General features: G+C 40.3%; 1 protein-coding gene across 2 annotated transcripts in view; it reads right to left on the bottom strand.

Annotated features, from left to right (window-relative positions):
- The window catches only part of ZNF385B (zinc finger protein 385B), a 389,492-nt gene extending 366,365 nt beyond the window's left edge, over positions 1-23,127 (bottom strand). Inside the window, exon 1 of one of the 2 annotated variants that reach the window (XM_072121590.1) lies at positions 22,221-23,127. The gene's annotated coding sequence lies outside the window, so the exon portion shown is untranslated. The remainder of the gene's footprint in view (positions 1-22,220) is intronic. The other variant, XM_072121588.1, reaches the window with a different exon arrangement.
- Positions 23,128-25,427: the final 2,300 nt, after the last annotated feature.

Here is a 25,427-nt window from a genome sequence, read left to right as displayed (position 1 = left end):
CACGTTGTGAGATCTGGAGCCAGGGATTTTAACTTTCTAATCTTTTATTTGTCTTGTAAATCAGACATATTTTTCATAAACCGGATAATTGTAGAAACCATTTGGAGACTTTTAGTACATTTCATTGGAAAACATTTTCTCTCTCTGTGAGCATTAATAATGCAACTAGAAGGAAGCAAAAAGGACATTTTTTCTTCAAACTGCAGTGCACGTTTATGGGATGTTTCCTATGGATAAGGCCTAACTTGCTGATCAATGGGGGTATCAGTGATGAGACCCACACAGATCATTAGAACGAGGGGTCCAAGGGAGTCCCAGGTACCTATGTCGGACCCCTCGTCGCTCCGCAAGATTAATGGAGCAGATGCCGGCATGACCGATCTGCTGCATTCATCTCTACGGAGCTGACGGAGATCGCTTGGTAGGAAAACCCATTTAAGGATTGTGTCAGTAATAACAAATAATAATAATAATTCGGTAAATGAAGGATCACAGGGGTCTCATCCTGCAATCATCGGGAACATCATTAAACTCATTTCCATTCTCACTTCAGAACAAAAACAGGTGCTTGCAAAAGGTCTTAATTTCGTACCCTCTACGAACTTTGATTTGTATCATACTTTATTGGACGTCAATAAATTTGTACGATCACTAACGCTGAGAAGACATTTCCTCAACCAAGACTCCATAGAGACTGAACAAGGTCATAATCTACTTGAAAATGGGGACACAATTATACATAATGAATTTAAAGATCATGTCTTTCGAGATCAATGTGTTATCCTAGACTTACAACAACTATCAGACAGCAACAGGACTAAACAAGAAGATGTATTGCCTATATCCACTAAGAATCCCAAATTCTATCCCTTAGGATCTAGAACAAATGAAATGGACATGTTTCAAATATTAGTAGAAAGGGACCTGCAGGACCTCAATAAGAAACTCCAACATAGACAACGGAATATGTCCAGGACACAGGAGAAGGCACTGAAAGAACTACAGAACAATGAAAACATTATTGTCCGTATGGCGGACAAAGGTGGCTCAATTGTTGTCTTGGACAGTGGCCTATATGAGAACTGCATAATGTCAATGTTGAATGACATAACGGTATATAAAAAATTAGATAGGGATCCCACAAATAACATCAAACAGAGAATAATACAAAATATACAATGGGGAGTTTCCCTGGGTTTGCACACTGAAAAGGAGGCTTTATTTTTGGTTCCAGATTTTCCATTATGTCCAATCTTTCATGCTTTTCCCAAAACACATAAAAACATCTTTCCCCCACCCTTGCGCCCAATTATATCAGGGGTTGATTCCATTCTAGAGCGACTTAGTGGGTGGTTAGATTCCTATTTACAGCCGATGGTGAAAGCATTGCCTGGATACATACAAGATACAAAACAAATATTACAGATTATGGAAAAACTTGATTGGAAGGAAGGCTTTTTGTGGATTACATGTGACATAGTTTCTCTATATACAAACATTCCACACGACAAAGCGTTAATAGCATTAGAACAACATATGAAGCTGTTCACTGACTACTCTCACGAGCTACAGCAGTATATTCTCTCAGTAACACATATATTACTCACCAAAATTTTTTTTCATTCAACAAAACTTTTTATATGCAGACCCAGGGATGCCCTATGGGCTCATGTTTTTCGCCCTCATTGGCGAATATTTACGTAGCTTGGTGGGAGAGGAATTACCTGTACAATTCTATCAACAGTTTTGTCAATAATATCTATTGGTATGGTAGATATATAGACGACGCCCTGCTCATATGGGATGGAAGTGAGCAGGACGCCGTCAATTTTATCAGTTTCATCAATAATAACAACTGTAATCTATCATTTACCTATGAAACTAATAAGCACAAAATACCCTATCTGGATGTCATGTTGATAGGTAATACGGAGACCAAGTCCATTCAGACAGAACTATATCGCAAAGATACTAGTGGCAACTCGGTGTTACAGGCATCTAGTTGCCACCCTTCACATGTGATCAAAAATTTACCAGTAGGGGAATTTATTCGTGCCCGTAGGAGTTGCAGTTCTGAAGAATCCTTCTCCAAAGAATGCAATAACATAACCACTAGACTAATAGAAAGAGGATATCACAAACATGTTATAAATAGAGCTATAAATATAGCCAAATCTAAAACAAGACAATCTCTGCTGAGTGATAATGTAAAAAAGTCCAATAGCCCTGCTGCATTAGTTTTTTCTACCACCTACAGCAACGAATTTGAGCAAGTAGTGGCTATAATTAAGAAATACCTACCGATGCTAACAGCAGACAATAAACTGAGACAAGTCTTAGACAAAGGTTGTAAGTTTGTATCACGCAGAGCACGTACTATCGGTAATGCAGTTTCCCCCTCTACATATATATCACAACAGAACAGGAATCGGGAAACTTGGCTCACTGTTAAAGGCTCCTACAAATGTGGGGGCAATAGATGTAACTGTTGTGCCTATATGCATAATACCACCACTTTATCCAATAACACTACGGATAGGCAATGGAACATAAAAGCATTTATCAATTGCAATACTAAATTCGTAGTGTATTTGGCAGCATGCACAAAGTGTAAACTCCATTATGTGGGGAGTACAATACGCCCTCTAAAAAAACGCATTGCAGAACATATAGCAGATGGTTCTAAAACACGGTTGCCAGATAAAAATATATCTAGTTTGTCCAAACACTTTTTGGACAAACATGATGGAGATCTTACCAATCTTAAGATCACCGGCATAGAAAGGGTTACTGCCCCAAACAGAGGCGGGGATCGTACACATAAACTCCGCAATCGGGAGATGTTATGGATCCTGCAATTGGATACTCGTATACCTAGAGGTCTAAACAGTAAAACTGATACAATGTACCTATATTAATATTAGCATGTATACCTGTAACCTACTGTTACAATTTATGTAACGTTGTTTTTGCTAGTAAACTATCTGTTTCTATGTTTATACAACAATATGTTTAGCTGCTCTAGTATGCGCATGCGGTAATCAGTATAATCCGATACACCTGTTGTATGCTTTTTTAACATGGAGTTTTACCAGTAGTCTCCAGACCATGAGTAAGAACTAATACTAATGTTCGAAACGCGTAGGTCTAATGGACTATGCACTATGCTTACCTGCATTGATTTTATGGATGTTTGAATAAAGAAGAAAGTCTTTTAAACTAGCCCGGAGTGCCGATCTCTACCTTTTCTTGTTCCGCTATTGTTGAAGGGCGTTCCGACAAGCCCATTCGGGATACGTGCACCGGACTCCACAGAAGTGTTTTCCATGGCTCTTCAAGGTCCACGTGAGTGAGCGGATGCTCGGTTGTTGTTGTATACTACTATAGTTTGTCGGGTGAAGCAGTTTCACGCACCTCACATCACACTTATACTACGATGTTTTCATCTTTGATGTACAAGAAGTTTATTGCACTTTAAGATAGTGTGAACAGGACCGTATGTGAGAGCTAAAAAATCAAAAGATCGGATACTTGCCATAAAGGTGTCCGTTTTATATGGGAATCGTGCAATAATACACGTTTTTTTGTTCCATTTGGAAGCACTTCATAAATAGTCGTATGTGAGTCTTGGCTACCTAAATAGTGGGATACATACAGATGTTTTTTCAGATATCATTTTTTGCATAGGTGTTTTTAATAAGACACAACAGGAATATGGATACTGTCAATACTGCTTTTGAAAATGTGGACAATAGTATCAGAAGGAATCGCGCAGCAGAGATTTTTTCTAAACAGGGAACAGAAAATTCTAGTGTGCGTTTTCTCATGCAGGAATTGGAAATACAAATGTCGGATCAAGTAAAAATTTGGTGGGACTATACAACTTTGCAGTCATATTTGGAAAGAGCGATGATACCGAGGGGTCTCAGAATCAAGAAACTTCCGACTGTAGTGTATAATGATGAATTTTCTAAACAATGGAATCAAATATTATCAGAATGTTCCTTGAATCTAATGAAACTTATTATTTCTATGGAAAAAGAGAAACTGTCGGCCATAGAGGGGGACATTGCCAAAATACGCGAATCTCTAAAGCCGCATATAGATAAACAAGAATTTAAAGATTTGGATGTTAAACTTAAAGAAAATATCGCGGATATGGAAAATGCTATAACACAAATTAAACAAAACAAATTTAATAGAGATCTACGCGACTATGAAAAAGATTGTGTGTATACATGGCATGCATACAGAAGACACGGCCGTACTACATCATCCATCCTGAGGAATTCCAATAGACGCAAACATTCCCACAATGTGAGCAAGGTGGGTTTCACCTCATCTGAACAAGAGTCAACAGACGTGGTGTCAGAAGATTCAGATAGTGAGGGTGCAACTGCAACGAATCATACCCGACAAACGTATAAACCGGAGCAGACAAAAAACTACAAAACACAACAACAACAAAAAAACCCCAAAAATCCACTGCAAAAAAACGTACAAGACGGGCAGGAAAAAGACATAACCGCTCAATACAACACCAGAGCTACGAATCCCAACAACAAGAAACGGAAGAATTAACAGTTTTGAATTTATCGGCATGTATTCTCACTTCAGAACAAAAACAGGTGCTTGCAAAAGGTCTTAATTTCGTACCCTCTACGAACTTTGATTTGTATCATACTTTATTGGACGTCAATAAATTTGTACGATCACTAACGCTGAGAAGACATTTCCTCAACCAAGACTCCATAGAGACTGAACAAGGTCATAATCTACTTGAAAATGGGGACACAATTATACATAATGAATTTAAAGATCATGTCTTTCGAGATCAATGTGTTATCCTAGACTTACAACAACTATCAGACAGCAACAGGACTAAACAAGAAGATGTATTGCCTATATCCACTAAGAATCCCAAATTCTATCCCTTAGGATCTAGAACAAATGAAATGGACATGTTTCAAATATTAGTAGAAAGGGACCTGCAGGACCTCAATAAGAAACTCCAACATAGACAACGGAATATGTCCAGGACACAGGAGAAGGCACTGAAAGAACTACAGAACAATGAAAACATTATTGTCCGTATGGCGGACAAAGGTGGCTCAATTGTTGTCTTGGACAGTGGCCTATATGAGAACTGCATAATGTCAATGTTGAATGACATAACGGTATATAAAAAATTAGATAGGGATCCCACAAATAACATCAAACAGAGAATAATACAAAATATACAATGGGGAGTTTCCCTGGGTTTGCACACTGAAAAGGAGGCTTTATTTTTGGTTCCAGATTTTCCATTATGTCCAATCTTTCATGCTTTTCCCAAAACACATAAAAACATCTTTCCCCCACCCTTGCGCCCAATTATATCAGGGGTTGATTCCATTCTAGAGCGACTTAGTGGGTGGTTAGATTCCTATTTACAGCCGATGGTGAAAGCATTGCCTGGATACATACAAGATACAAAACAAATATTACAGATTATGGAAAAACTTGATTGGAAGGAAGGCTTTTTGTGGATTACATGTGACATAGTTTCTCTATATACAAACATTCCACACGACAAAGCGTTAATAGCATTAGAACAACATATGAAGCTGTTCACTGACTACTCTCACGAGCTACAGCAGTATATTCTCTCAGTAACACATATATTACTCACCAACAATTTTTTTTCATTCAACAAAACTTTTTATATGCAGACCCAGGGATGCCCTATGGGCTCATGTTTTTCGCCCTCATTGGCGAATATTTACGTAGCTTGGTGGGAGAGGAATTACCTGTACAATTCTATCAACAGTTTTGTCAATAATATCTATTGGTATGGTAGATATATAGACGACGCCCTGCTCATATGGGATGGAAGTGAGCAGGACGCCGTCAATTTTATCAGTTTCATCAATAATAACAACTGTAATCTATCATTTACCTATGAAACTAATAAGCACAAAATACCCTATCTGGATGTCATGTTGATAGGTAATACGGAGACCAAGTCCATTCAGACAGAACTATATCGCAAAGATACTAGTGGCAACTCGGTGTTACAGGCATCTAGTTGCCACCCTTCACATGTGATCAAAAATTTACCAGTAGGGGAATTTATTCGTGCCCGTAGGAGTTGCAGTTCTGAAGAATCCTTCTCCAAAGAATGCAATAACATAACCACTAGACTAATAGAAAGAGGATATCACAAACATGTTATAAATAGAGCTATAAATATAGCCAAATCTAAAACAAGACAATCTCTGCTGAGTGATAATGTAAAAAAGTCCAATAGCCCTGCTGCATTAGTTTTTTCTACCACCTACAGCAACGAATTTGAGCAAGTAGTGGCTATAATTAAGAAATACCTACCGATGCTAACAGCAGACAATAAACTGAGACAAGTCTTAGACAAAGGTTGTAAGTTTGTATCACGCAGAGCACGTACTATCGGTAATGCAGTTTCCCCCTCTACATATATATCACAACAGAACAGGAATCGGGAAACTTGGCTCACTGTTAAAGGCTCCTACAAATGTGGGGGCAATAGATGTAACTGTTGTGCCTATATGCATAATACCACCACTTTATCCAATAACACTACGGATAGGCAATGGAACATAAAAGCATTTATCAATTGCAATACTAAATTCGTAGTGTATTTGGCAGCATGCACAAAGTGTAAACTCCATTATGTGGGGAGTACAATACGCCCTCTAAAAAAACGCATTGCAGAACATATAGCAGATGGTTCTAAAACACGGTTGCCAGATAAAAATATATCTAGTTTGTCCAAACACTTTTTGGACAAACATGATGGAGATCTTACCAATCTTAAGATCACCGGCATAGAAAGGGTTACTGCCCCAAACAGAGGCGGGGATCGTACACATAAACTCCGCAATCGGGAGATGTTATGGATCCTGCAATTGGATACTCGTATACCTAGAGGTCTAAACAGTAAAACTGATACAATGTACCTATATTAATATTAGCATGTATACCTGTAACCTACTGTTACAATTTATGTAACGTTGTTTTTGCTAGTAAACTATCTGTTTCTATGTTTATACAACAATATGTTTAGCTGCTCTAGTATGCGCATGCGGTAATCAGTATAATCCGATACACCTGTTGTATGCTTTTTTAACATGGAGTTTTACCAGTAGTCTCCAGACCATGAGTAAGAACTAATACTAATGTTCGAAACGCGTAGGTCTAATGGACTATGCACTATGCTTACCTGCATTGATTTTATGGATGTTTGAATAAAGAAGAAAGTCTTTTAAACTAGCCCGGAGTGCCGATCTCTACCTTTTCTTGTTCCGCTATTGTTGAAGGGCGTTCCGACAAGCCCATTCGGGATACGTGCACCGGACTCCACAGAAGTGTTTTCCATGGCTCTTCAAGGTCCACGTGAGTGAGCGGATGCTCGGTTGTTGTTGTATACATGGAAAAAAAAACTCTATGCTTACCTTCTTCTCCCCACTGCTTCACCTTCTTCTGCTCCTGCCCGCATGCATATATTATGATGTCAAGGTGCGGTAACAGCACCACGCCAAAGTGCATGTGCATGGGCAGGAAGAGGAGGGCCGTGGTGAGAAGAAGCCGGAGGTAAGTATAGGGGGAGGGGGGTTAAGTTGTAGCTATTCTGGTTATCTTTTCCATGGACCAAAGTATGGGTGGGCATTTGCCCTTCGGAAGACGAATGCCCCGGGCACCCACCCATACCGCCTATATGAAGATCTGCCATTGATGGCACATCTATATGCTGGTCGGAGACATAGGCTATATTCTACCCATTTCTTCTATCTCCCCAACCACATTGTGCCAGTCTATGAGTCTGACTTCATACCAGCTGAATGTGCACGCTCCTGCTTGATAATGCTGTTATCACAGTCCTTCTAAAATGCTCTTCTGCCAAATTATATATTATTCCTTTAAATTATTTAATATCCTCTAGTAAAACAGCTAATGATCTTAAAGCTTTAATTATGCCGAAAGATAAGCTCTTCGTAATGTAAAACACACTCGAGAAAGATGCCAGCTGAAACTCACAAATGATTTATTGATGTTAAAGCAAAAATCAATGCGAGCAAAAGTATTGTACAATATGTATAGATCAGCGTAATCCTCATCAAAGCCCATCTGGCGCTCACTCATAAGATCATACGCTGCCAGCCCATCCTTATAGCCTTATCTCTCATACGCCACCTAAATAGCAGTGACCTCCTATGTGAAGGCTGAAATCATTCTTCTCTTCATACAAGGCTGCGCGGCTTGTTCTATAGAGGAAACCAGCGCCGCGGCAAGTTAAAGGTGTTCAATGCTTCTATTTGTGGCTTTACCACGTTAATATTGGACCGCAGGCAACAAAAGAGCGCGGAATATCATGTCATGAAGCTGGAGCCTGCTGCTAAGTCATTCCTGACACATGCTGCTCATGTGGGAGAGACGCACAATGGCTCAAAATGCAATAAAAATAATTGCTTTAACTGCTTCAATGCCAAACTACAATATAGGGACCTTTAATGTTCTCCATTAAGCAAAACTAGTTATTTATAGAATTATCTATTGTATTCATTCTATTTCATATGCATTTCTATAAATTCACTGCAGTATTTATCTATCTATTTATCTATCTATCATCATCATCATCTTTCTTGTGTATTTAATCTATTTTATATCTTTTTATATCCATCCCATAAAGTATACATCTTCTGTGTATAAATATATATAGTTCCCTCAGCTACATTCATTGGGCTACAACGGCCCCCTCCTCATTCGTGGGTGTCTCAGCACTGGGACCCCCAATGATCAGCAAGTTAACCCCTATCCTGTGGATATAAGATTCAATATTGTGACTGGACACACCCTTTAAAATATTTTATATATACATATCTCACCAGCTTTCATCCTATTTCTGCCTCTTTCTCTATCCTGCAACCCATGTCTACCTCTTTTCCCCAGTGTGCACCCCATGACTCCTCCTTTCTCAAGCCTGCACCTCATGCCCTCCCTTCCTCACATCCTGAACCTCCATGTCACCCTCTTTATTATAGTATGTTCCTTGTCTGTTTTCTGTTTGGAAGATTCTGAAGTCATCATGGCAGATTTATCAAGTTATGGAGCTCTGTGTGCCAGCATTTGATGTTGGACCCTCGGACTGTGTGGATACATGTATATCAAGAATCGTCCAGTACATTTCTATGCTAGGTTCTGCCTGGCGTAGACCTTCACTATAATACCAGGTAGTGATGTAGGCCGGTGCAGAGTGTTGATGCACCAGCAATGGCCTGAACCAGGTTGTAGCTAGTGCACATTTGTGGGGTGTCCACACCCTGCACCTGCCCACTCCACTGCCAGCGGGTACGTATTCAAGTGTACAAGCTGTGATTATCTGTGATTATCTCAAAAGAAACCCAACAGAAGCCTTTCCCATGCTGCTTTGACACTAAGCCCACAATCTCTAATTATGTATTTCCATTTCTAACCGATCCCGTGTAGGGAGGTTTGGAGTCATGATAATGGGCAGGTGCCTTCCCCTTCTACTAAGATGTATACTAACCAAATGGATACCAAAAAGGCACACTTTGATGATCTAGCACTACATCTACTTTTCCAGGGCAATGTAAGACCCAGTTGTTGCACCCAGTACACAGCATATATCAGCCACACTTTAAGGAAACCTGTCACCACAACCCCAATTTTCACCATGCACATGTTCTAAAAAACCATAACATGACCATTGCATAGTTGCTTTTGTTATGTTTGTAAGTAGTATAGGTTCACTATAAAGTGTATTTTTCCTGACTCCCTGCCAATCTCCCACGCTGAGTCCTTGGCGCAGGAATTCAAAATCTGCTCCTGGATCTTGTCCTCAGCCTACTTTCTCCATTCTATCTCTTAGACATCACAGATCGGCGGCAACTAAGAACCAGGAGAGCCCATACTACTCACAGATATGACAAAAACAACTATGCAATTGTCATGTTATGTGCTGTTGGAACATGTAAAAATTGAAGTTTGTGGTGACAGGTTCCCTTTAAGTTGATGGGGTTTAGAAGCAATAACAGATAGAGCCCATGGACAATAGTGGTGCTCTTTGGGGGGGTGGGGCAGTCTTTTTTCACATCCTGGACAATTTTGTTCATTTGTTCAATGAATATATGCAAAACAAGGATCAGTATAGCAATTAGTATGTAAAAAATTGCAATTGCTGTCAATTTAGGTTGATTTGATTAAGGTAAAGTTGGATGTATACAGTGGTGAATATTTGTATACTTGTAAGGGTGTATTAAATCTAGAACTATGTGTTACAGACAGAAGGATGTGAATGGGGAATATACATGATCCAATTCCCTGGGTTTAGCATTTCCGCAGATCTGTGTTATGATGATCCTATATAGATTCTATGTCATAAGCCAGAAGACAATCATAAAACGTGATGACACAGCTCTTCATTATATTACATTTCAGATATGGTCATTTCACACCAATCCTGTGACAGCAGGATCATGCTCAATGATACCGCTAGGAACTGTTTCCAGAGTTGATATGTGTGTAAACACCGGATAATCAGAAAATGATTTTATCCTTAGAAAGTGTCTCGGAGACATCACTGTAAGTAGCTTCTTCTGATTATTTACTTTCTTACTGTTAGAAAAATTCTGTAAACCAAATTGTCTGCTTTATTTATAATAATGTTATAAAAACCTAGTGATGTATGTGTTATACACTGGTATAGACTTTACCATTAATATTACTTGGAAGAAGAAAAGGGGTTGGCTGGGATCAGAAAAAAGAATGAATATGGCTGGGGGTGTATATAAATAATTAACACTTGTACTTACCTCTCTCTTTGCCCCCTTTCTGCTCCCGTTCTCCTTCAGCAATGGCTGTTACCGCTAGTTTATGTTTGCATGCCGCATCCAGCAGTGATGCATCGACAGTGTGGGCCGTTCACGGGTGGGTTAAGACTGCCATGGATCCTGGGCTGTATGAATATGATAGCCCCTACTTTATACATATGGTACTAGAATCAGCTTCTTGGGGAATGGAGGATGCGTCTCTTCTGTCTGCTGTCAGTCTGTGGTTTCAGGACCTTTGGAGGACCTTCAAAAGTCCTGAAATGGTTATTTTGTACATGTGTGTATTTTTGTACATGTGTATTTCGTGGGTGAAGGTCCTTCTCAGGTATAAAATTTGGTGGGTGGTTTGGGCGGCCATGTGTACCCTAGAAGGATTGTGCCCAGGGATACTGCCCAAATCACCAATACTATAATACACTATAGCCAAATCTACGGTTTTAGTGGCACGAGCACTGTCAATGTGACACCACCAACATTCTCTCCGTACAGGCAGTCCCCTACTTAAGAACACCCGACTTACAGCCGACCCCTAGTTACAAATGGACCTCTGGATATTTGTAATTTATTGTACTTTAGCCTTAGGCTACAATAAACAGCTATAACAGGTATCACAGTTGTCTATAATGAAGCTTTATTGTTAATCCTGGTTCTTATGACAAATCCAACATTTTTAAAATCCAATTCTCACAGAGACCAAGAAAAATTTGGCTGGAGCTACAATTATAAAATATACAGTTCTGACTTACATACAAATTCAACTTAAGAACAAACCTACAGAACCTATCCTGTATGTAACCCGGGGACTGCCTGTATAAGATGTCCATTGTTTTAATACCCAACTTCCCAGGCCATGTATAATATATTTTCTTATCCTGGACAACCCCCTTAACTACTAAGAAATCTGTCCAAGTTTGAACTTGAGGATAAAAAAATATATATTTGACTCTCTTCTTCTTACATCACACCATGACTAGTGTTTAAATGTTTACTGTGTGCCTTTATAATTTTTTTTTTTTATTTAAATTTTTTTTTATTTAAACCAAAAGAAGAACATATATTCTTACATACAGTTATAAATAAAGAATAGGTTACATATTTGTCCTTGAACATATGTGCTTTTATTAATTTTACTTCCTTTCATCTCAGTCCAATCCTGTGACAAGTCATGTGATCACCAACCGACGTAACAAATTAACACTTACTGTTATGTGTGAACCCAGCTGGAGATTGGGCCAAAGTATAAAATAAAAAGTGAAATAAGCATTTTAATACTGACATAACTTATGATTCTATTGTGTATTCTTCTTTAAGACAATTTTTACTTTTAGGTTAATATAGCATCCAGCTATCCAACACTGAAGCTTTGGTGGTCTCTGTCTACTGATGGAATGTCAGGAGGTGATTTTCCAAAATAGCCAATGCAAGCCATGATGCTTTTCTGTACAGCAATACTTGACCGCAATTCTCTATTAAAAATAATACATCTGCAACACCCTCGCCGATGCAATGGCGAGGGAGGGTTTGCGAATACGTCCCAACTGCGTGTAATCACATTACACTACATGGTCCTGATAGGACATAGGGGTATTGCAGTGGTGAATCCTGCCTGGCAAGGCAGAGGTTAAGTATTTTGTATGATGCAAGATGCTGTTGTCCAATGATATGTGTTACATCCTGTGCTCTGTAAGCTGAGATGTGATTGGAGGAGCAGCCACCACCTGACCAAAGGGAGGTAATAAAACCCCCTGGCCAGGAATGTTCTGGATGATTATTCTAGTTTGGAATCCTAGAAATCAGTGAGTGAGTGAGAAATCTCAGTCTGGCCCATACCAGAGCAGGAAGAGCCTAGCCCCTGCCTCTGAAGAGTGGAGTCTAAGACTAGAGTTAGTGTAGTGAGGAAAAGGGGTATCATCTTACCTTTAAAGGTGATACCTGAAGCCCTACAGGACAAGCTGAAGCTTCCTACCAGGACACAGCTGCCTCCCAGCCTGCCCTATACATCCAGGCTGGTGAACTATCTCCTGAGGCTCCCTCCAACTCACATCTCAGCACTCCATCTACCTGTTAAAGGCACGTTGCTGCGGTTCCTGCCGGTTCAAATAAAGAACTGTAAGTTGTTTTCTTCAACTTCTGTCTCCGCCTGGTCCCTGCTAATACGGCTGCCTTCATCACCGGCACCCTGTCCGTCACCCAGAGACTCACACTCGGGACATTAAGGGGTTGCCCCAGGGAGATCCGCTATAGCAGCCTCTCCCTCATCATTTCTTGCCAACACCACCCTGCTGGAGACCTGCCAGGCTGTAGGACAGCCCTCCGGTTCCCCTGTACCAAGCACCGTGACAATAGCGTGCTTAGGCCGCAACCGCCAGCCACTCCGGTACCGCGGGCCCCAGCTGTCTCCAGGCCTCACCTCAAGGGCTAGGCCCCGGTGGGGGATGTTGCACATCCCTATTTAAATATAGGTTTCCAAATCAACACCACACACTTAGACCATTAGCAGTATTCACATAACACTGAAGGACCTGTTTACCTAAACCCTATATACTTTTAAGTGAGTGGAACAAGTAATGTTAATTATAAAAGAAACATGTGATTAGGTGATTATATGAAATCATGATGACAAGTTCTCTTTTATGAAACTAACTGCTTTAAAGGAAACCTGCCATTTGATTTGATGCAGTGTGAAGCAAACATACCTTGAGAATGCTGTAGCTACACTGATGCAGGATCATATCTTGGTTAATCCCTGAGCTGAGTGGTTTTGCTGAAAAACCAATTATACCATTCAGCACCTTGGGAAAGCTGGGACAGACTAGCTTACACATTATGGCTTCTAAGTAAAGCATGACTAGTCAAGCACTAATCCACCTGAGCTGGATCACTCATACACAGCAGCTGGGGGATGGTGCAGCAATTGATTATTCTGTCTGGCAGGAAGTAAACTGCAGGAGATGATGATGTAATCAGAGAAAAACTGCCCTGCTATGAGAAGAGGGAAAGCAAGTGGCAGAGCAGAGATAGAAGGGGCAGAGCTTCATTATCATAATGTTATATCTGTTTTATCAGCAAAACCACTCAGCAGAGTGATTAACCAAGATATGATCCTGCATCAGTGTAGCTACAGCATTCTCAAGGTATGTTTGCTTCATACTGCATCAAATCAAATGGTAGGTTTCCTTTAAGCGAACATGTCACCAGGAATGTAATTTTTAGCTGGTTCCAATAGCCTAATCAATGTTGATTTTAAAAGTATATTTGTTGGCATTCTGAATCATTTCACTACTTTATAAAACTTTATTTCACATTATCTGGTGTGTGGTGAGTCCGGGGGGTGAGGGTGGCAACTGCAAAAGACTGTGTCTCTGTCTTCTCATGCTTTCCTTCTCTCCTCCACACCATCCAACTTCCTCCACTCTTCCTCCCTCCCCAGAATGCTCAATGTACAAGGTGGGAGGGGAGGGACGGAGGAATTTGGATGAGTATGGAGAAGGGGAAGAAGCATAAATGGTTAGGTGCATCTGGCCCCCCATGCCTCCCCCTGGACTCACCATGCCTCCCCCTGGACTCACCACACGCTGCTGGCATGGAACAGGTAATGTGAAATAAAGTTTTATAAAACCGTGAAAAAATTCAGAATGCCAACAAAGGCAATTTTAAAATCAGCAAAGCATAGGCTATTGGAACCTGTCACCAGCTCAAAATGACATTCCTGGTGACGGGTTCGCTTTAAAATCTACAGAGAGTGCTGGATTATTGTTATTAGATACATATGGGGTTAGAACCCTCTCCGAGCACCATTCTAACCAATAGATAAGTATTTTTTACACCATATTAACTTAGTCTAAAAATCTTCATACTGGCATTTTTCTGGCTTTTCACCACATTTGTAAAATTGTATTTATGACCAAATGCCCTAAAAAAGTTTTACACGTCAGTTTATTATGTTTTGGATTTTCTCAACATTTCTTTATACATGACACATGGGTTAGATATACTTCCTATAACTGGTATGCAAATAACTTCCTACAACTAAACTGCAATCTATGTGAAATATATGTTAAAGTGGAGACGGAAGGTGTGATATTAATTAAAAATTTACATATCTCACAAGTAAGATTAATGGCAATCTCTACTTAACAAGGCTTGTCAAGGAGAAATATTATTCTATAAATATCCAGGTTTCTGCTTGATCTACTGTACATCTTAAGCGATTGACCAAACCACAATCAGTAATGAAACCTCAGAATTTTGATTCCCTCAAAGTGACTTTGAAATGATGAAACGACTCAGGAATTGCAGCCTCGTTCTAACCTGCGCTTCATCCACTAATGGCCACAATTCACTTTTCTATATAAAGACATTTTATTTTTAGGCTCAGATTAACATATACGCATCTTCTTGTGAAAACAAGGAGAACTTTATCACCTTGTGATGCAGCTACTGGATAGAATACATAACCTCTAACCACAAGGAGGAAACATGTCAGAGATGTCATAACATCCAAGCTAAACTTAGAGGTGATTCTCTATGATATCCTCAGAGCCTGGGGCTACAATGGTCCATATCCACAATAACTGCTGCATCAGTACCCGCAGCTAGGGAGCTTGTTACCTCCTCTAATTTTTGCTTGTTTTATTTAAAAATGCATCAACAACTGCAAAAAAATAAAGCATTTTCCCAAAAAATTATTTTGCTTTTGAAGAATTTGCATCTAAATGCAGAGGAGTCTTACAGGACCCATAAGGTGTCTCATCCTCAAATGAAGAGACCAGTACAGTCCCTGGGTTACATACAAGATTCTGGAGGTTTGTTCTTCAGTTGAATTTATATGTAAGTCGGAACTGTATATTTTATAATTGTAACCCCAGTCACATATTTTTTGGTCTCTGTGATAAATGGATTTTAAAAATGTTGGATTGTCATAAGAACCAGAATTAACAATAAATCTTAATTGCTGACACCATTAATAACTGTTATATCTGTTTATTGTAGCCTAGGACTAAAGTACAGTAAATTACTAACATCCAGAGGTCCGTTTGTAACTAGGGGTCTTCTGTAGGTTGGGTGTTCTTAAGTAGGGGGCAACCTGTACTATAAATGATACATTATAGTTGTGGCCTCGTATTTTACATTTGGGGGTGAGAGGGATTTCCTGCTTCTGGTGTAAATTATGATGAATTTTCCTGGCTAAAGTTGCATTGTGGCCTCTGCCTAATCCGAGCCAGCGCACTTTTTAGAAAGGTAACCTGGGTGATATAAAAAGGCAAAAAGTCACAAAAATGATAACTTTCTTCCGTTGCTTTCTGGCATATGGAGAGTAATAAATTTCCCTTATGTGTGAAAATACTATGTAAAATAAAATGTCACATGTTTTGTACAAGCCCGTCACATACACAGTACATAGTCACAAGTTGGATAAAGACAAAAAAAACAACAAAACAGAGGGCGGGGCCTCAGGTAATAATATCAGGAGAAATGGAAATAATAAGCAACGGTCCCCAATAGGGTGCTGACTATAAGCCAACTTGGCTGTTGTGCACATCTCCCTTTGCAAGGTTGAAGTTCCACTATCAATCCAAATCCGGACGCGGTTGACTATTTCCCTTCTTACGCCACCTCCATGCCATGCCATGCCTCCATGCCAAGTGGACGTTCCGGTGGCTTATATCCCAACTATAGGCAGAACTTGGCATAGAACTGCCCCACAACATGGCAGCTGCCAAATATATCAGAAGGCCACAGCCTCTTACCACGCGCCCCCTTTAAGTCAGAAAACATAAACCAGGTGCATTTTGAGAGCCGACCAGCACCAAAACAAGATCCTACCAACTTCTGGATATGAGTTTCCCCTAGTTAGTTCATGTGCTTTCTATGGTGTGAAGAGCATTCCTTACAGAGGCCACAAAAATACAGAGGCCACAAAAACAGTTGACCACATATTAAAGGGACATGCAATAATAATAATAATCTTTATTTCTGCATCATTATCATTATATTCCATAGCGCTTTACAAATTATGGGGAACATATACAAATAAAATAAGACTATACAGAGTCAAAACTTAGTCATCTGGAACACGAGGAGTGAGGGCCCTGCTCACAAGAGCTTACAGTCTATGAGGATGTGACACAAGAGCTTACAGTCTATGAGGATGTGACACAAGAGTTTACAGTCTATGAGGATGAGGGGGTGACACAAGAGCTTACAGTCTATGAGGATAAGGGGAGACACAAGAGCTTACAGTCTATGAGGATGTGACACAAGAGTTTACAGTCTATGAGGATGAGGGGGTGACACAAGAGCTTACAGTCTATGAGGATGAGGGGGTGACACGAGAGCTTACAGTCTATGAGGATGAGTGGGTGACACAAGAGCTTACAGTCTATGAGGATGAGAGGGTGACACAAGACCTTACAGTCTATGAGGATGAGGGGATGACACAAGAACTTACAGTCTATGAGCATGAGGGGTGACACGAGAGCTTACAGTCTATGAGGATGCGGGGGTGACACAAGAGCTTACAGTCTATGAGGATGAGGGGGTGACACAAGAGCTTACAGTCTATGAGCATGAGGGGTGACACAAGAGCTTACAGTCTATGAGGATGCGGGGGTGACACAAGAGCTTACAGTCTATGAGCATGAGGGGTGACACAAGAGCTTACGGTCTTTGAGGATGAGGGTTGACACAAGAGCATACAGTCTATGAGGGTGAGAGGGTGACACAAGAGCTTACAGTCTATGAGGATTAAGGGGTGACACAAGACCTTACAGTCTATGAGGATGAGGGCGGACACAAGAGCTTACAGTCTATGAGGATGAGAGGGTGACACAAGAGCTTACAGTCTCTGAGGATTAGGGGTAGACACAAGAGCTTACAGTGTGAGGATTAGGGGGTGACACAAGACTTTACAGTCTATGAGGATGAGGGGGTGACACAAGAGCTTACAGTCTATGAGGATGTGACACAAGAGTTTACAGTCTATGAGGATGAGGGGGTGACACAAGAGCTTACAGTTTATGAGGATGAGGGGGTGACACAAGAGCTTACAGTCTATGAGGATGAGGGGATGACACAAGAGCTTACAGTCTATGAGGATGAGGGGGTGACACGAGAGCTTACAGTCTAAGAGGAAGATGGGGAGACACACAAGCTATAAGAGCTTGTGTAATGGTCCAGCCATTCTTTATGAGGGAACAGAATAAAAATAATGTAATAATTAAATATCAGCCGCCATCTTATATACGAAGTCCAAGGTCAATGGGACTGCAGAGAAGCCTGGAGCTTGGTATTTGTTTTTACCGCATTAGAGCTGGGGGTGGACACAGGATGGGTTAGTAAAAGAGAATTTAAGTTTTATTCAGTTAGGGAATGTGATAGATCTGCCTTAAGAAGTGAGTTGCCAAACCCTTAAGTACACTACTTGTAGTTGATTATAAAATGGGTAGTTAGGACAGAAGCCCCAGGCTTGTAGGGGGCCATGACCACTATAACTACCAATACCAAGGTTGATACTGTCCAGGATTTTGACACACATGTACACCAGAACCCTTCCAGGACCTTTGAAGGTCCTCTAAAGGTCCTTAAACTACAGGACTACGGGCCTTCTTTCCCTTGGTTCCTTGGTTGAGGCACATGTATTTATGCAGTGAATGTTATACCATTAAAAAAATTAGAATTGTACGTCTTTATGCCCCCTTTTACTAGAGTGAATTTGCAAAATCCTTCTCAACTTGATAAATGTCGTAGCTGATAAATCTGGCCACACAGGCTGACCATGCCAACTTATACAACCTGTAGTGGGTGATGTAAACATGAGAAATGTCACACGTGTTTTGTGCAAGTGAGCACAACCTGCTACAAATTACCTATTTTGTGAGGTTTTGAAGTATGTGAGGTAAATGCTTAATAAATCCCCCAAATCTGCGGATTGGACGGAAATAGGGCATATTCACAGGGGCCATCTGAATAGACACATCAGAATCATTATATGAGGGTTCCGTCCATAATGAACAAGGACCGCACGTGTCTAAAAGTGAAATAGTAAAAATGTCAAATCAACGTAAAAAACAAACTCTGTGTGGATACAGACTCAGTTCTGCAATGTCACCAATGTGTTAATTACTATTTACATAAAGCTGTAGGAAAAACTTTATCGACCCTTGTCTTCAACATCTTACATAATACAGTCCACGGAAATAACATGACGGATCTGCTACAACCTCTGGTTTTGTCATATGTTTATACAGTATTTTTGCTAGTGTTATACCTCTATAACATCCCATTGAGGCACATTTCTTGCCATCTTTATTTTTAGCCCTTCTAACCCGTCCACCACAATCTGATATTCCCTCTCCACAAGCCTCCCTCCCTTCCCTCCCATTGCCCTTGACTCAGATACTTGTTCTTGGTGCTGCTGTTGCTGGTTAAAAGGAAAACCTCGCTGCGATCACGCAGAATATCCTCATCATCACCTAAAGAGAGCAAAACTTCAAACAGCACAGCAATGAGGCGCAGATATTACCAGAGTATTTCCAAGGTTCAAAAACCCAACCTCCCCGAAGCACACGGCAAATGTCTCACTTTGAATCTAGATCACACACCGCTCCGGAAATCTAATTTCAGACTTAGTTGCTAAATGTGTAACATCAGTCCCAATATTTGAAAGGTTACACAGCACAGCAGGTTCCATCAAAGTGTGATTAACACTCTGCGTTCCAGGAGAGGATTGCACGGCCGCCTTCATGTACCTACTTAGAGGGTGGCCTATTAAATTTACATGATTCCGCGTAGACCTTGGTCAGGGGATCTGTCACACATATACCTAATTACCTGAGGCACTCCTAGTACTCCCTCATCCAATAAATATGAGCCCGGACATGAAAATAGATCTGTTTCTCAACTTGCTACCACAGTCAAGAACTTGCCATCCAAAGCCGGCATTCAGAAACTCATCCCATGTCTGTATAACTATCTAAAATACCAGCATATCAGATTCAAAGTGAAAGAGTCAACATTTATTTGTATTTTATCTTATGAGGACTGATCAAATCTGACATGTACACCCGACCTGTATACTGGTGCAGCTGAATTTGTTATTTATCTAGCTAGCTAGCTATCATCTAACTATCATGTCATTATCTCTCATCTATCTATCCATCTATCCATCTATCTATCTATCTATCTATGGTATCTCATATCTATCTATCTATCTATCTATCTATCTATCTATCTATCTATCTATCTATCTATGGTATCTCATATCTATCTATCTATCTATCTATCTATCTATCTATCTATCTATCTATCTATTATCGATCTATCTCCTATCTATCTATCTATCTATCTATCTATCTATGGTATCTCATATCTATCTATCTATCTATCTATCTATCTATCTATCTATCTATCTATTATCGATCTATCTCCTATCTATCTATCTATCTATCTATCTATCTATCTATCTATCTATCTATCTATCTATCTATCTATCTATCTATCTATCTATCTATCATTGGAGTGTTGCCCGCTCTTTACAATTTCTACTTGTTTGGGGTCCCTACCAGGACCTGTGGGAGCCCTGCACCCTTCCTTGTGAGCAGTATTCATGCTGTGCTATCTTTATCTATCTATCTAGCACAAAAACAGCAGCACAGTCCAAAGTAAATGAAAGGGCAGGGTGCTATCCTCAAACCTCTTCCCATGCAGAGTCTATATCTACCTGTATATCTATCTACCTACCTATCTAAAGGAAAAATAAGCAGCACTCAAAACAGCAAAAGAGTCAAAAGAGAAAAGTTTTTTATTCCAAACGTTCCGAAATGTTTCGGCTAATGAGCCTTTTTCAGCATGCAGGACCTTTGCTACCTGGATTGGAATGGCGTGCACCTACCCAAGTTGGGGTTTGTATACTGTGCTGCTTGGAACGCTATCTATCTACCAATCTACCAATCATCTATCATCTATCTGATTGACTTTGTTTGCCATTCATTGTCAGATTCTCAGATTTCCTTAACCCGAAGTGTCAAAAAATAGGGCATTCTCATGAATTATTTGTGTGTATCACAGAGCAGGAGAACATTTCGCAGACACTCCTCGGATAGCAGTGTTCTCCTGGTATTTGCCAGTGATTTGTGAAAAATTCATCCCGCAACTTTAGATCAAGTGACTATATATGGAGGATGAGGACTGTCTGACGTTATGAGGAGATAAGACTAAAGTGTCTTCAGAATTATAGTGAAGGGTCCTACCGCATAAAGTAAACTCGTCCATATACCGCCATATACCGGATGGAGGCTCAAATCGTCCACCTTTAGGTAGAATCTGGAAGGGATTTTAACGCAGAAGGCGGTGCTATTCACTGTAGTTAGCAGAGGTTAACACTATATACATCAGACCATATAAATTTTTCAGGAAACTGCTTAAAGCATCCAATAGAACTTTTCCGGGTAACCTGGCAAAGATGTGGAAGAAACTAAAGATACTCGGATGTAGCAGTGCTGAGTTGGTAAAAATAATCAGCCGTAGCTGGGCTGGGTTTTATATTCTGTAATGGGCTAGGTATAGCAGAGCTATGTTTGTCAGGTGTGGTGTAGTCATGCAGAGATATGTCAGATGTAGTTGAACTGAGTTTGAGCTTCTTCTAAACAGGACAGCAGGTGTACGAGGCACAAAGAGTGAAATCCAAGCAGCGGCATTCAACTAACTCTACAGAAGCATGATTTCTGGATCATAAATACAATGATGTTGTAGAAAAATATATAACATATTTCTTGCAGATCTATAATAACTTTTCCCTACTTTTTCCAACATACAGTGACGAGACTGGATTTACAGTTTGATATAACTTTTTCCTAAGCCAAGACTAGTGTATTCTACCATATAATTATATAACAACAATCATAAAGTCATATAGTGGACACATATCAGAAGCATGAGAAGAACGACAATGTAGAATGGAAACAATCCATGCAGAGCAGAGTAGAGGACAATAATCCCATCCTCTGTATGGAAGTATTGAGGGAGCTTTAACCTATTTCCAAGCAGAATCTGGGTTGTGGCCAATGCACTAAGCTCAGGGCATTCACAGGGATGGACTCTTATTATAACTGACAGATCCCATCTAGTACTTTTCTCCCGAGTTTGTGTCACACAGCATGTGACTCCCAATTAATGCCACCGGATTGATTTCCCCATCTGCCGGGGGGATGCTTCAGAGCAATAGGACAGCACTACAGACATGAAACCACCTTTTGGAAGAGGGTGACAGATCATAGAAGAAGAATATTTCCTCGTTCTCAGACCTACATCCCACATCAGCTTGTCTCTTAAAGGGGAGGTTAGACAGTGACTTACCTTTGCTGGCTAGGGAGCAGGGGTCAGGCTGGGGAGGATCACTCCTAGCTGTGATGTCGGCTGCAGCAGCAGTAGTTTTGTTTGTTGATGCTCTTTACCCAGATCTTGTTCCAGTCTTTTTCCTTCCCGTCCTCCAGGCGGCACAGCATGGGTTAAATCCTGAGCACCACCCACAGAATATTAACATTTAACATATCAATGTAATACCGTGAGTCACAAATAATGTTCATACTTATTTTAAAACCGAAAAACAAAATAAATTAATTAAAAATATTCCGAAAGAAAATTTTATGTGAAATGTCCAGGGGGATAATCCAGAGTGTTCTCATGAACTAACTTTTACTGTAGACATAGAAGTACCATCCCCATCTGATGCTGTGCGCTCCAGATCCTTGTCACTGCCCCTCACCTGGGCTCAGGACGCATGCGTTATCGCAAGTCTCCACTCCCCAAGTACAAGGCTGGCAGAGAGGGAAAGTTAAAATGATGCGGATTCACGGGATTGTCTTTGGCTTCAGTCTTCCAGGCAGCACAGCATGAGTTAACGCCGTAGTCCAACCCACAAGACAGGTAGCCACTGAAAGTAAGCACATCATTAATACCCCCTGTAGATGACTCCCCTCCTATCACCGCCCTCTTGTATTAGTCTTCTTTTTCGTGTTGGCTCATATATATGAGTATAATGAATGAGGAGAGGCAGCAAGTCAGAACAGAAGAGGAACTGCAGGCAGAAGGAGGTTGGCATGTAGCTGACTGCGTCCCCATACACGCTCTCCCCTGGATACCGCACTTACAGGGTTACCTATATAAAGCAGCAGGATTGACAGAATGGGGGCTGCTGCCTGCTGCCTGCCGGCTCCCGTGCTGCCCAGCATTGTACTGTGCCCGAGAGGTTACTAGGCTGAATGCTCAGGCACGCTCCCCCGTGCTGGATTATCTCTGAGGCTAGCTACCTCTAGTGGCCACATACCGTACACTGCCGGTACATCTCCACTATCCATCCCCAACATACAGTCTACAGGAATCAGAAGGAAGGAGACACAAGAGAACTTTATTATGAGATAAATAAAATCAGAAAAAATAGAAGATAGATAGATGATATATTCACAGAGAGATAAAATACTGATATGAGACAGATAAGTTTATAAAACATAAAATACAGATATGAGGCAGATAGATAATAGATAGATTTATAGAAAGATAATACATTTATATGAGATAGATAGATAGATAGATAGATGGATAGATACGTAGGGAAAGTCCAAAACAGCACATCAAAGAGACAGCAGTAATCTTTTGACATTGTTTTTGATTGTAATTCATCCTTGTAACACTGCACTTAGCACTTTATAATACACAATCTTGATGATATTTGTAAAATCAATTGTATGTACTGTACCATAGCACATGCACTTTCACTATGTATATATTTATTGATGATTTTGTGGATATTTAATGCCTATCATGCTTGTAAATTTAGACGCAATATGCAAATTAGGGGGTGGGGCTACTTAATCATGTGATCACTCTGTTTGGTATATATATGAGCTACACTGTCTTCACTTGGCTTGAAAAAGGCTCCCTGGAGCCGAAACGTCGCTGCTTAATGTACTTAAATGTACTCTAACATTGAATAAAGAACACCGCTTTTTCACTGAATACCTTGGAGTGCTGCCTATTTTCAATTACCTAGATAGATAGATAGATAGATAGATAGATAGATAGATAGATAGATAGGTAGATAGATAGATGATATATTCACAGAGAGATAAAATACTGATATGAGACAGATAAGTTTATAAAAGATAAAATACAGATATGAGATAGATAAATAAATAGATATATAGATAGATTCATAGAAAGATAATACATTTGTATGAAATAGATATTAGTTGATAGATGTTTAGATGGATAGATAGATAGATAGATATAAGATAGATAGATAGAAGATAGATAGTAGAAAGAAGATAAATAGAAAGTTAAAACACAGATATTAGATACATTCATTGATGGATAGATAATAATATGGTGATTCAGAGAAAGATAATGGGGCACATTTACTAAGGGCTTTGCACTAGTTTTCTGTCGGACTTTGCACATTCTTTTTAGTGCATTCTTATTGTGTCACACGTGACCCTTTTGTGGTGCAGCAGCACTAGGCATCACGCAACACAAATTAAAGGGCGTTCCGTGCGCCACATTTATCATGCAAAGTCAGACAGAAGTGTGCCGCACGCCCTATGTTAAAGGTGCACCAAAAATAGTGGTGCCCTCTGTTGGGGCAGTCCAGAAGTCGCCAGATGAAGAAACATACCAGAAATCCTGAATCTGGCACCTGCTATACACTACAAACTACTCACTGCACTGCGGGGCTCATTTACTAAGGGTCGCGGCCGCACTTTCGTGGGACTGTTCATCTTTTTTGGGGTTTGCATGGCTTGGACAGGTATTTAACAGGATTGTGTTGCACACGATCGTTTTTTGCAGCACAAATCGAGGGGAGTGCCGTCGGATGATCCGACTGATTCGGACTGAGGGTGTGATTTCAAGTTATTTCGTAAGCCCAAGCACTTACATGCACCACGAAGAAAAAGGTGAACTCGGACCTGAGCGGGAAGCGACACATGCAGGATATCGGGCGCATGATCTTAATGAATCGCCGCAAAGTGCATGATCGTCAGACAATGCACTTTTGGGGAGCACCAGCGGACGGTTATGTAAATGTGCCCCAATGTACAGATATAAGATAGATAGCTAATATATGTGTGATAGACAGATTAGTTGAAATACAGATATTAGATAGATAAATTGATGAATAGATAATAATAAGGTGATTCATAAAAAGATAATATACAGATCTATGATAGATAGATATGATGATTATTAGGTACACCTTTCCAACTGCTCGTTAACACTTAATTTCTAATCAGCCAATCACATAGCGGCAACTCAGTGCATTTAGGCATGTAGACATGGTCAAGACAATCTCCTGCAGTTCAAACCGAGCATCAGTATGGGGAAGAAAGGTGATTTGAGTGCCTTTGAACGTGGCATGGTTGTTGGTGCCAGAAGGGCTGGTCTGAGTATTTCAGAAACTGCTGATCTACTGGGATTTTCACGCACAACCATCTCTAGGGTTTACAGAGAATGGTCCAAAAAAGAAAAAACATCGAGTGAGCGGCAGTTCTGTGGGCGGAAATGCCTTGT

This window comes from Engystomops pustulosus, chromosome 8 (genome assembly GCF_040894005.1).
Source record: "Engystomops pustulosus chromosome 8, aEngPut4.maternal, whole genome shotgun sequence".
In the NCBI taxonomy this organism is placed as follows: domain Eukaryota; kingdom Metazoa; phylum Chordata; class Amphibia; order Anura; family Leptodactylidae; genus Engystomops; species Engystomops pustulosus.
Note: the sequence above shows the minus strand (reverse complement) of the source record. Positions and strands in the feature narration are given on the sequence as shown.